Genomic DNA, 13,608 nt, shown 5'->3' with positions numbered 1-13,608 from the left:
ACATCTCCACAGTTCATGTTGACCATTATCTCAGTTACTCTAAACTACTGTGTGGGTCTCAGACGAATCACAGGTTCATCTACCTCCTCATCTATATCATGTTGCCAGAATATTACTACTACCACTTATAATAATAGTAGTTAAAACATTTATTGAGTTCTAGCCATGTTTCAGGCACTTCTCATGCTTAATTCTCACTATAATCCTGTAAATTTGGTACAGAATACATGGGAACTAACTGTATTATCTTTGCAACTCTTTTGTGAATCTAAAGCTACTCTAAAATAAAAATTTATTTTAAGAGAATAAAAAGAATAACTGCTAACGGTTCTACCAAATTTTCACTGTTATTTACAAAGTTTTGGTGCATTTCCTTCACTCACTTATATATATACATATTTAAAGGTAAACTCAATTAACAATCTCATTATCTTAGATGTGACACAATAAACCCAAGAATCAAATGCTACTTGATGGATGTGAATGCTTTGCTAAGCTGTACTCTTTAATATGTTCCCTGTAATTTGTCACTTCATGTACATGTCCTATAAAAAGCTCTCAAAATAGGGGCCTAGGTAGCATATGGTGTATTTATTATCTATGCTTAGCTGTCCCTAGCATCATGCATTGCAATGCTCACAATTATAAAACATATTTTTCTGTCCTGCTTTTCTACCTTGATTATAAGTTGCTGATGGCTTATATTTAGATTTCATCGTGATTAATCTTATGTCAATTCCCTCCCCTTCTCAATTCCACTCATTAAATGGGACTTTTCCTAATCTCAGCTGAAATGAATAGGTGTCATATGTCCCTACACTCTAAAGAGAAGTGCCAAATACACATTCAGGACTGGCTAAGAAGCATCCAAAGAACTGAAAACTATAATCCTTTACACCTCAGCAATCGCCAGGATATTGGAAAGGAAACTAAGAAATCACTTGAGGTTATTGGTGAGGTAACTGAACAGAATTGTCAGTGTTATATTCCCACCCCAACCTGTTAGAGGAGCCCCCACTCCCACCCCCAGCCAAAGGACAGGGCTTCCAGAGAACTACTCAGACAGAACGGAGGATGAAGGGTGGACCTCAGAGGAGGGCGCCCCAGGGGGATGTTTGCTGAGAGGCAGGTGTGTGTTAGTCTGCCTGGCGCCTGGGAAAGAGTTTAACCCATGTCCTCTGGGGATGGAGAGTGCAGACACTGGGGCCTGCTCTTATCTGGAAGATCTTACAGAGAGAAGCTGGCTGGAATGCCTTTGGACTGCAGGGCAAGAAGAGAAGGCTGGGATGAAGAAACCTGCGCTTGCACCCACAGTGGGTGGAGGAGACATGTTTTCTAAGGGCCAGAGTGGGCACAGCAGAAGATAGGCTTGAGTGACCTCTGAGGGACCCTGTCCCAGGGGATGGCTGGAGAGATGGGGTGAGCCATGCAGAAACAGGCCGAAAGGGGTCAGCCAGGGCACACATAGCCAACTTCAGGAAATGTTGAAGGCTCTCAGCCAGAGAGCAGGAAGGCTGTCTGAAAAATCCATAAAATGCGCCATGAGATAAAGAACCAGCATTTAGGCATAATCTGGTTATGACAGAGAACACCAATTCCAGGCTGCAAGCACACCTGGTGAGGCAGAATTGCTTCGGTTCCAAATGACCAGAACTGATCTTGAAACTACAGTAAGTATCCTACTAAAACAACATTTTTTATTTATTTATATTTGGCTGCGTTGGGTCTTCGTTGCTGCGCACAGGCTTTCTCTAGTTGCCGTGAGCGGGGGCTACTCTTCGTTGTGGTGCGCGGGTTTCTCATTGCGGTGGCTTCTCTTGTTGCAGAGCACGGGCTCTAGGTGTGCGGGCTTCAGTAGTTGTGGCACGAAGGCTCAGTAGTTGTGGCGCACGGGCTTAGTTGCTCTGTGGCATGTGGGATCTTCCCAGTCCAGGGCTCGAACCTGTGTCCCCTGCATTGGCAGGCAGATTCTTAACTACTGCGCCACCCGGGAAGCCCCTAAAACAACATTTTTTAAAAACCTGAAAACAAAACATCTTAATAGGTTCTGCTTGAATTAATAGATTTTTTTTCTATTACCAAGAGATTAAAACAGGTAGCAGTTTGAAAGGGAGGGAGGGAGGCAATATTATTATTATGCCTCCTGTGGCACAAATAGTTTCTGGCAGAAAAACTTTAACCTTAGAATCACACAAATTGAATTTTTAAGGGAATGGAAAACCTGAAAGACTGCTAGGAAACGTAGGTGAGAATCACCTTTCAAAATCATATTGATTCTCCCTGGAAACCAACTATTATACAAAATGCAAACTGCAACACAGGTCTGTTCAGGAGAAAGGGCTTGTTGGCATAGTATCAAATAACGCCCATCAGCCAAATGGCAATCTACTCACTACACAAATAGATGTGTCAGTCCTGTATTGTCAAGAGATAAGTCACTCACCAACTTAAATTAGAACCCGTGAATCAATACTGTTTTAGGAAACAGAACTACTCTCATCTGCACAAAAGTGCAGGCTTCCTCAGAGAAATTTTCTCATGAATTTCTCACCCATGATCAAAATTTACAATAGCCCTTGCTAAGGTTTTGTCAAGAAATGATCCCCTGACACTTGAGAACTGTATGTACACGAGGATGACAAAGTCAAGATCTGGAACCTCATTCTTTAAAGTAATTCTAATAGAAACCTGCAACCCCAGATGCTTACTATGCCTAGAAATCAGTTACGGACAGCAAGGCATATTAAGCAGCTGTAAGCCCCAGCACACGTGCCTAATGTCCTTCATTTTGAGGGTTACTGTCTGTATTAGTCTGCTCAGGGTGCCATAACAAAGAACCACAGACTGGGTGGCTTAAACAACAGAAATTTATTTTCCCACAGTTCTGGAAGCTAGAGGTCCAAGACCAGGCATTGAAAAATTCAGTTTCTGGTGAGCTCTCTCTCCCCAACCTGTAGATGGCCCCCTTCTCACCGTGTCCTCAATGGCTTTCCTCTCTGCTCACACAGAGAGAGTTCTTAGGTGTCTCTTTCTCTTCTTATAAAGACATCGATGCTATCGGATCACGGTCCCACCCCTATGACCTCTTTTAACTTTAATTATCTCCCAAAAAGCCCTCCAAAATACAGTCACTTTAAGGGTTAGGGCTTCAACATATGAATTTGGGGGAGAGGAAAACATAGTTCTGTCTATAACACTACCTTTTTGGTAATAACAGCACATTGATTAATGTTAAGACAGCCTGAGATAAAAATGCATAATTTCTACTGTCTAGCTCTTCAGAGTTCTAAGATAACCATTCAACATACGTAACACTTTATTGAGTTAGATACCACTAATTTGAAGTTGGCGTTGTTTGAACTGGGGAATCTGAAGCTTCCAGTGGTACCATATATGCAAAAGGTATTACTGAGGCAATTGCAAGTATTAACAAGATTGCAGAATTGGGGAACCAATAGAGAAAAAATTTCAACTGCTGTCATTGATACATAAATAATGAGCTGGTTACTAATTACCGTTATCTGGTCGTAAAAGCAGTTTGTGGGCTCCCCCTTCAGGTACTCCTTGCCCATCTTCAGTCAAATAACTATAAGTTCAGTGCTCTAATACTAAATATATATTTAACATTAAATATATATATATATATATTTCTTTTCAAACATTTCTGAGTCTCTAATGTATACAAATCACACTCAAGATCCTCATGGATAATCAAGGCCCTCCTTAATCCAGCTCTATTTATGTACCCAGCACTGGCTCCAATTATTCCCCAGTATAACCTCTTCTTCAGTCAGGCTACTCTTCCTCCGGCCCTTGGACATCCCATGCTAGTTTGACCCTGGCTTGCAGGGCTGGTTTGCCCCTTCTGTCCTTGGTGCTTCAGGACCTTGGAATGAATTCTAAAAGCAGAATCTAGGAAACAGATGCTTCCCAACCTTAGGGCTCCAACAGCTATGATTTAGGGTCTCAATGCCTCAGTCACTTTCATGTTGAGAATTTCCACTTCCTATAAGTTTCACTCAAGTCCCACTTCCTTGAAGAAAGACTAATTTTCCTAGTAATTTTTATGGAGTTGCTCATCTCTGAATTTCAAGATCCATTCCACCCACTCTAGCTATGCAGTACAGCTTTTCTTCCTAGTCTCTTTTTTTTTCTTTTCATAAGCAGTTCTTGAAATGGAGCTTCAATTCCTTCAAGTCAGGTACCGCTGACTTTCACTGTTTTTTTAAACATCCAAAGAGCTCAACAGAGTGTGGAAACATCATTCGATAATTTTTTTTTTCTTCAGAGTAGCTTGGGTTCAAACCTTTCACTGCTTCAAATCAATCCTCCGAAGTAATGCTAATTACTGAGGCTGTGCTGCATCTAGCATTCTATTCATGCTTGACATCACAAACCAATTCTGGAGCAACAGGTATGTGACAGCAAGAAAGAAACATAAAAAGAGGGTTGAAAATTGACAAATTCCTTAAAAGAGATGGAAAGAGTCACTGCGCAGTAGTCAAAGAGAGAGTCACTTAGGGAAGTTTTAATGCAGAAAAGAAAGCTCTTATTTGACATACTAAGTGGGAAAACAATTTAGTTTATGTACATTGGTGCTAATTATTTAGATGATAAGAACTAAATTAGTTCATTTTCTTAAAACCAAATAAATTCAAACCTCTTGAACTTCCTGAAATACTAAAGCAAAGTTTTGGGTAGAGTGGGCTAGAATAGATGGGGTGGGGAATATAATTGTATTTTATTTTTTAGATGAATCCTATCACCTAGGAGCAGTTTCTGCCCCTTTCCAAAAGTGAGTGATAGGGGTCACACTCTGGCCTCACCCTAATATTAGGCAGTGATGGAAAAATGCCTTTTTCAGCTCTCTGAATCAATAATTCTCAACCTTTTAGAACTGCAATATTGTATTCTAACTTGCCTTTACGACTACCGCTTCACTAAAAGTCATCCGTGCTATAATTATACACACGTTAAGCATATAAGCTAAAAATACATACTTTACTAAAATTCTAGACACAAAAGGATAGGATGGGTTGCACTGAATTATCTAAGATAGCCATTCTAGAACCCAAGCAACAATTCTCAGCATTTTCTAATACAGACTACAGTGATTCTGAGCAGAGAGAGCTCATAATCCCTTCTGACTGAATTTCATGATGTCTGATCAGCCAAATGACGTTCCCAAAAGTTTTTGGACAAAGTATTAATTTTAGCTGAACATATCCTGTCTTTGACCAAATCTCCAAAATATTTTTTTTACATGACAGATTTTGAGTTGTGCCAAAATTATACAATCAGGATTCCCCACGTAATTCAATGGTTGATCTTACTCAATAAACCATATGTGGTAGGTTGGGAAAAGCTGGCCACACATGCTTCATCTCTTTGTATTCATACCCCCTTTGTCATGGAGGTTTGAGCGCCCTCAAACTTGACTCTGAACTTGGCCATGGGACATGTTTAACCAATGGGATGCTAGCAAACATGATGCAAGGACTGAAAAACACTTGTGCTTTGGGGCTTCCCCTCAGACCACCACCACCACCACCACCACCACCACCATATGAAGAAGCCCAAACGAGCCTATTGATGATGAAAGGCATGTGGTCCAGTCAGCCTTGCCACCCAAGCCAAGAGCTACCCCCACCCCCAGAAACAGAGCTGACCAACAGCTAACTGCAGTCTTTTATCTGCTGGTAAATGAGAGCCAGCCTAAACCAGAAGAATCACCCTGTGCATTCCAACTCCCGATGCAAAGAAACAAGAATCAATTAAATGGCTGTTGTCTTAAACCACTAAGTTTTGGGGTGATTTGTTATTCAGTAAGAGCTAACTGACACACCATGAGATTTCAAATAATAGCCTACCATTTTCCTCACCCCTTGCCTTCAACTCCAATGATCCCTTTTTTAAATTGGCCATTGCTAGATCTTTCATTTTTTCCTAAACACAATGGGATTATGGGATTGCAGTCTGGAAACCAATTCAGAGATTTAAGAGATTGTCTCATAAATGGGAGAATGGGAGTGCAATAATTTTCACCAGCTGGGTTTTACTAATATTCAGCTGTCCTATCTCTGAAATGTATTCCAAATGGCTGAAATACACTGATGGCTGAAATACAAGCACCAAAGTCCAGCATCTTTTACTCACAAAGTTACTTGAAATGTAGTGAAACAATGAAAGCTTTCAAGCAGAACAACAGTTTTTCTCTTTTTTTTTTTAATACACCAAGCAAGTGGCATACTATAGCCACAAAACCGGTATTCAAATTTCAATCCATCTCAACAGAAATTGGACAGTTATTTGGCTTCATCATGGATCAAAGCCCCCAGATATCTGTAGTTTTTGTACTAGAGATTCCAAAATTGAACAAGGGAGAACCATAAAACTAAGTTGTAGCCCATCCAAAATAAACCGTTGGTTTATGTCACTGATAAAAATCATTGTTTTAATGCTATTATAGCTACAATTATTATGGCATCTATTTTTTTCTGATTCCTATCATATGATATTTTTATTTTTGCATATTTAATGACTATTCTTGCTTAACTTTAGGACATTTGGATAGGCTTCCCCATAAATTTCCAGACTGAAATCCACCTTCATACCAAAACTCGTACTGAATTATTTTTCTCATCAATCAGTGAGGAGGCAAAAACTGACAACTGATCAATTATACTTCAATTTAAAAAATGGTTAAAACCAAAAAAAACCGGTTAAAATTAAAAAAAAAACAAACAATAAGATTCTTGGATGTTAAAAACACTGACAACTAAAGTGGAGACTCATTGCAAACAAACAGGCTGGGGGAGGAATCCTTTTAACATTTTCAGAGTGAAATCTTCAGATGGTGTTATTTCTAAGTTTTCTTTCCTGCCGTTTTTATGCTTGTTGCATTTGGGGCAATTAAAAGACAAAAGAGCTTTAAGAGACTAGGCTTGGAGACCCTTTAGAGGCTTTCCCAGTGTTCGAGAAATATGATGGGAATGGGTTAAATGTCTTCATTGAATGTAAGCGAGTGTCTGGCCTGGAGCCAGTCACTGTTTGGTTCGACCTGACCAACACGTAAACCATGTATGAGCGACGCGACTGGGGCTGCAAGGACCGAGAGAAACACGAGGAAATGATGGATTACCTCTCATCGCTGAGGAACAACAGCTCAGTCCATGTCGCCTTTCCTCTCTTCCGGTTTGACGTGGTGTGCAGGGACGAAGTCCTGTACCACTACGAAGTCCAGATGGAGAGCAAGGTGCGGCGGAAAAGCCTGGGCAAGCTCCTCATACAATCCAGCAGATCACGGCCAGCAGCACACAGAGGAAGAGAGTTATGTTAGCTGTATGTAAGCACAATCGTGGCGCCTACAGGTTCTTCAGAGAAGCGCTGCAATGTGAAATCGACGACTCTCCCCCAAGCGTGTCCGGGTGCTGCTCCAATGGGGTCCTGAGCCGGAGGACGAAGTGTGGGGACAGCCAGCACTCCCACGCGGGCGGTCACTCTGGTGGCTGCTGTCCCTGCACTCCCAAGCCAGAACACTTCTCTCAGGCCTGTCCTCTCCCTGGTCTCACGCCGCTTACCAGGTGCCCTCAGAGCTGTGGCCTCCTCAGCCCTCCCCGTGCCAGGCTGCACCCTGAGAGCACAGAACCTTGGGAAGGAGAGGGCCACGCTGCCCCTCCCGCTCTCTCCTAGAAGAGCAGGAGGCCAGGACGGAACAACGGGAATAAGATGCTGTGGGAAGCCCTGGCGGATGTCTGGGCACAGGGCGCATGCTCTCATAGTTGCCGCCCGCTCATTCGGCTCTCGGCTCTCGCGAGAGTGAGAACCCTTCCGCGTAGCGTTCCTTGACTTTCCTCCAGCGGAATGCCAGAGGCGCTCACCGGCACCACTATCACCACCACACGCTCACAGTTGGACAATGGAGTGTTTATACCCACCTTTCTGAAAGTTCTGGAGCCCTGGGTCAGGGTCTGGCTGCTTCCCAAAGAGAAATGGACTCGGTGTAGATTTGGGCGTTTGGGCGTGGAGAGAGGCTTCGGAAAGCCTCCCGTTTCGTGGATGGGATGCTCGGATGGAGACCTTGGGAAGGTCTTTGGTGCCGCGACACAAAGAAGCGAGGGAGCTCCTTATGGCTGTGCTTTTATGGATCCACAGTTAGAGCAGAGCTGTGGCAGGGGACCAGACGACTCTGGGAGGAAGGCTATCTCCCTCACTCCATTGCTGCCAGTGAGGGGCTGAGAGGACCAGGAACAGGTGTGAATGGGGCCTACCACGAGGACTCTGGCTTCTCCGGGCTTTTGGACTTGGCTACATCCTGACCTTAATCTCTTGATCTCATGGCAGAGACTCGAGTTTTTCTTTCATAGAAAAAAGCCGGAGGCTCTGCCTGCTCTTCTCCGTCACCTCTCACCACTGTTTCTGCTCCTGCCTCTCACGCCACCCCAGATACCCAAGTTCTTACTCTCAAGGGGAGAATAACATCAGGGAGCCCCTCGTCTTCCCCCAAAATGGCCCCTCTTTCCTGGCATATTTAGTGCTGTTTCCTCTCCTATCTTGGCGCTGATAGCTCTCTGAAGGTGGGTATCCCTCCCCACTGCCCTGCCCATCCCCCCGCCTGCTTAGAGAGCCCCCAGTCAGCAGCGGGCCCCTCTGCCTGCACTCCCCAGCCTGGCCCCTCGCTGCCACACAGAGCCACCAGTGCCACTGCCCTGGCCGGCAGCGCAGGGTGCAGCGGGAACGCCTCTCAGTGGCCAAACAGCTGCTTTTCTCTCCAGTATCACCTGTGGCAGCAGGTGGCAGCCAGGAGAAGGTCTTCCTCTCCTCTCGTGGGATAGAGAGAGTTCAAACTCACCCTGATCTCTAGGGCGATCTCTTCCCTTGTTCCCCTTCCAGGGAAGAAAATGACCAAATCCTTATCCAGGAAGAAGCACCTAACGCTTTCCCTTGGACAACCTTGAGCTCTGCTTTAGGGAGTGTCCCAAAGGTTCTGCCTTCGTGAGGTTGCTCGCGAGGAGGCCTGTCCGTCCTTCTGACCGCTGTCTGCTCACGTCCCACCCTCTGCCCTGACTCGGGCCGCCCGTGCTGGCAGATCTCTCGGGAGCTGTTCCTGCTTCTCCCCCCCGCCTCGCCTCCTCCACACCCACCCCCGTTCCCGCCTGTGCAGGGGGGCCTGTATACACGGCCTCCTTCCCCCGGCCCAGCCCTGCGCTGTGCGTTGCTCTTGACTAGCCAGCAGTGGACGTGGCCTTGCAGCTTTACACAGGAATAAGCCCACCTTTGCCCCTACCCTGCTGGCTCCCAGGGGATTTTACCCAAGGGGGAGAGTTTTAATGGCTGGGAGGGGATTGGAGGGCTCATTCCAAGAATGACAGAAGCATATTTAGGAAAAGATTTTCCTCTGATCCCTGCTGTGTCTCAAAGGACACAGGATGATAAATATTTACTGTATTAGATCATGGATTTCTTTTTTTTATTTTCCTTTAAAAACCAAAACAAGTTTATTAAAGTAAACTTTTTTTTTTTAGAGATCATGGATTTCTGATGCCTCCCACTAAAGGTGTCCGAAAGGGACCCCAGCGTAAATCCCACATAAGGTGAGTTCAGTGTACGTTCTCTCTTTCTGCTCCCTGGATACCTGGCAGCGAGCCCGCTGGTAGATGGGCGCTTTGTGCTGGGCCCTGCTGGTCCAGCTGCCTCCAAGGGCTGCTGTCGGGGGAGGGGCTGCCTGAGACCTGCGGGTCACCCTGTTGTTGGTTTTGAGCCCATTCAGTTCTCAACTATCAATCTTTCTCCATTTCCCCAATGTCTTGGTTTTGAGAAACATAGCAGGCCTTTTGTACCAGGCTTTTTTGTTTGTTTCTTTGAGGGATGTTAAAATATTAATTTTGAGGTTTTTTTTTAGTTGTATCTACCGTATTTCAGGTTATTTTCGTTGATGTCAGATAGATGTGTGTATGACATGTTTATGGTTTTTTTTTTAACCCTTCCTGGTTTGTTTTTTTTAGAGGAAACTTTGAAGATAAACTCCTTCTTGATATATATATTTTTTTCTTTAGCAACTTGTTATCACTGGAAGCAAAGGGGAAAAGTGACCTCTTTTTGCATTGGTTATATTTGTTTTTTGTTTGTTTGTTTGTTTTCATCTATTTATTTATTTATTTTTGGCTGCATTGGGTCTTCGTTGCTGCTCGCGGGCTTTCTCTAGTTGCGGTGAGCAGGGGCTACTCTTCTATGCTGTGCGCGGGCTTCTCATTGCGGTGGCTTTTATTGTTGCGGAGCACGGGCTCTAGAGCGCACGCTCAATAGTTGTGGCTCACGGGCTTAGTTGCTCCGTGGCATGTGGGATCTTCCCGGACCAGGCCTTGAACCCGTGTCCCCTGCATTGGTAGGCGGATTCGTAACCACTGTGCCACTAGGGAAGTCCTGTATTTGGTTTTTGGGGGTTTTCGTTTTTGTTTTCCTGGGTTTTTTTTTTTTTTCTTTGTTTGTTTGTTTGTTTTGGCTGCGCCGTGTGGCTTGTGGGATTTTAGTTAGTTCCCTGACCAGGGATTGAACCCGAGCTCTCAGCAGTGAGAGCGTGGAGTCCTAACCACTGGATTGCCAGGAATTCCCTCATTGGTTGTACTTGTATGTCACAAATAAAAGATACTTTGTTCAGCTGAAAAAAAAAATTTAATATTCTCTGTGGAATCTGGAGTGAAGTACTGGACCTCTCCTCTGAAGGATATATTTCCACCAGGGTTTCAGAAACTGTTCATGTAATGCCAAAATGAACTGAAGTAAGAAACACTCCCTTTAAAAAGCAGGTGTCTGATAGGCAGGTCACTTAGCTATAAGAAGTTTCTGACTACAAGCCAGTCATTTGTTTTTTTTGAAAACTAGAAGCTTGGTGGAGTAAATACAGAATTAACATTCTCAAGTTGAACAGACTCAAATCTTTATATTAAAACAGTAATTATCTTGCTTGTGTGCTGGATGATGAAAGGTCATTGAGGAAAAAATAGAGGGAATATTGAAGGGCATGTGCTTAATAAAAATGCTCACCCCATCATCTAATGATTAGATATTATTTAATAGCTTATTAGATCCTGGGAGAGAACAGACTAAGATTAATTTCATGATTATAAGAAACCAGTACCGAGACTTGCAAGAGGAAGTTTGTTGAAAATTATGCTCTAGCTTTTCTACGGTTGAAACACTATAACTTCCTGTCATTTAGATAGTGAACTGGGCCTTACATGATCACAGGCTTGGGTTCACATGATAAAAATAAATAATCCAATGAACCTCCTTCCTGAGAGAAAATCTTTCAGAGCTAGAGGAAAAAGAGAAGGCTTAGTCTGTGCAGCCTGGGGTTTCTGTGGTTTACATTGTACATATGCAAACACAATCCCTCAGGACACTTAACAAGTAATAAGTAATTATAACCCCTTTATTCAGAATCCAGTAACTAGGCTGACAGTAAAGCAGCTCTGTGGGGCTTTCTTTTTGGTGGGTGTGAGTTTATGACAGCAAGCATAACCTTTTCCAAACTTTGAATCGCTATTGACCCTGTATTATATATTCCACATGCCTTACCTAACTTAATCTTCACAAACAACTGTGCAAGATAGATGAGAAAATTGAAGTTAAGGAGGGACTTCCCGGTGGTCCAGTGGTAAACAATCAGCCTTCCAATGCAGGGGACGTAGGTTCAATCCCAGGACAGGGAACTAAGATGCCACATACCACAGGGCAACTAAGACCTCGCACCACAACTACTGAGCCCGCGTGCCTCAACTAGAGAGCCCACGTGCTGCAAACTACAGAGCCAATGCACCCTGGAGCCTGCGCACCACAACTAGAGAGAAAAATCCCACACGCCTCAACTAGAGAGAAGCCCACGCGCTGCAACGAAGAGCCCGCACGCCGCAACAAAGATCCTGCATGCCACAATGAAGAACCGATGCAGCCAAAAAAATAAAAATAAAAAATGAAGTTAAGGAGAAAAGATAACTTGCCTGTGATTGTGTAGTTTATAAATAATGAAGACAGGATTTGGACCAAAGAAGGGTTTTGCCAATGACTTCATTTTTAGCCAGTACCTTCCTCTTAACAAAAGAAGTAGCAATGAGGAAACTAGAAGATCCTAGGTTTTGTGGCTGTAACTCACTTTTTTTAAAAATATGGAACACTTCACAAATTTGCATATTCGTGGAGTGCATTGTGTATGGTCAGGGGCCATGCTAACCTTCTCTGTATCGTTTCAATTTTAGTGTACGTGCTACAGAAGTGAGCACTGTAATTCACACTTGGCCGATAAAGAGAGACCAAAAACGGTTGATTGGCACTACAAATAAACCCATGCAATATATTAGACCTGACCCCTAGCAATATTTTCTTTACCTGCCTTCAGTCATTAAGCTTCAACACTCTTAATCAATGGATACGTATGTCAGCTGGGTTTATTGCATATGAAAAATGCCCAGGAACAAACAAAAAATAATATGTTGTTCCCAGGAGCAAGTAAGAGATTATTGATCATGATACATGAGAGTTCACTCGGGTGCTTTGACGTAGTTGAGTGAGCAAGAGAAAAGAAGAACAGGTTGGTGAAATAGAGCTCATATAAAGAGGTGGATATTCTCCATGCTTTTGACAAACTTAGTTTATGAGTAGAAATCTGTGCCACAGAGCTTGCCACCCAGCAACCACACAAAACCTAGTAACGCTTACCTGGTAAGCAGAATAACTTAATTCTCCTGTTTTCAAAGCTAGTAATATGAGACACAAAAGGAAAACATAGGGAATCTAAAGAAATTACAGGGAGATGGAATCTTTGCCAAGGCTGGACTTAGTATTCTGGCAAAGCTTTCTCTAATTAGGATAGGATAGGATATTTTAATCTATAGGATAGGATATTTTCCAGGATAATTTTGAATACACTATTATTGTTAATAATCATTGCTTATGAATTCATTAAGTAAAGAAATTTATGTGTGTTCTGCTCATAGAATTTCATACAAAGTCTTCATGGCAATATCCCAATATCTCTACTCCTTCTCAGCATTCTTCACTGGTTCCTCTGCCTCTGCTCACATCTTACAATTGGGACCTCTGAAGTATTTGTCCTTCACTCACCTTTCTTTTTCTCTCTCCCTATTCTCTTGGCTTCAGCCATCATGTCTATGGATTTGATCCCTCATCTGTATTACCAGCTCACATTTCGCTCGAATTCTAGGCAGTTTTTTCCATCACTGTGTCTGACATCTTCATTTATCAATGTGTTTACTAGTTTCTTTTCAAAGTCATTAGAATGGCCTAGACTAGTCTCGTCGTTGCCCTTTGAGTATGCCAGGCACATTCCCACCTGCAGGCCTTTGCATCCGCCGTTTCCTCTGGCTGGAACACTGTTCCCCTGCATAGGCATGGCTTGCTCCCTTACTTCCTTCATGTCTTTATCTAGTGTCAATGAGAGCTTCCTGACCACCCTCTTTAAAACTGCAACACAAACTACGCTGGACCCCTGTATTCCCTGTTCCCTCTCCCTGCCTTACTCTTCTCCATAGCAATTAGCACTTCTAAAATTTATGTGTTGCTTATTTGTCTATTGTCTATCTCTCCATGCTA

At 43.4% G+C, this 13,608-nt stretch overlaps 1 pseudogene across 1 annotated transcript; it reads left to right on the top strand.

The window, feature by feature from the left end:
• The first annotated feature begins 6,934 nt into the window (after positions 1-6,934).
• LOC309667359 (N-alpha-acetyltransferase 40 pseudogene) lies at positions 6,935-8,552 on the top strand (annotated as a pseudogene). The gene has a single exon. The product of its transcript is annotated as an N-alpha-acetyltransferase 40 pseudogene (transcript).
• Positions 8,553-13,608: the final 5,056 nt, after the last annotated feature.

The sequence above is a fragment of the Balaenoptera physalus genome (assembly GCF_965194825.1).
Source record: "Balaenoptera physalus genome assembly, chromosome: 9".
NCBI lineage: Eukaryota > Metazoa > Chordata > Mammalia > Artiodactyla > Balaenopteridae > Balaenoptera > Balaenoptera physalus.
Note: the sequence above shows the minus strand (reverse complement) of the source record. Positions and strands in the feature narration are given on the sequence as shown.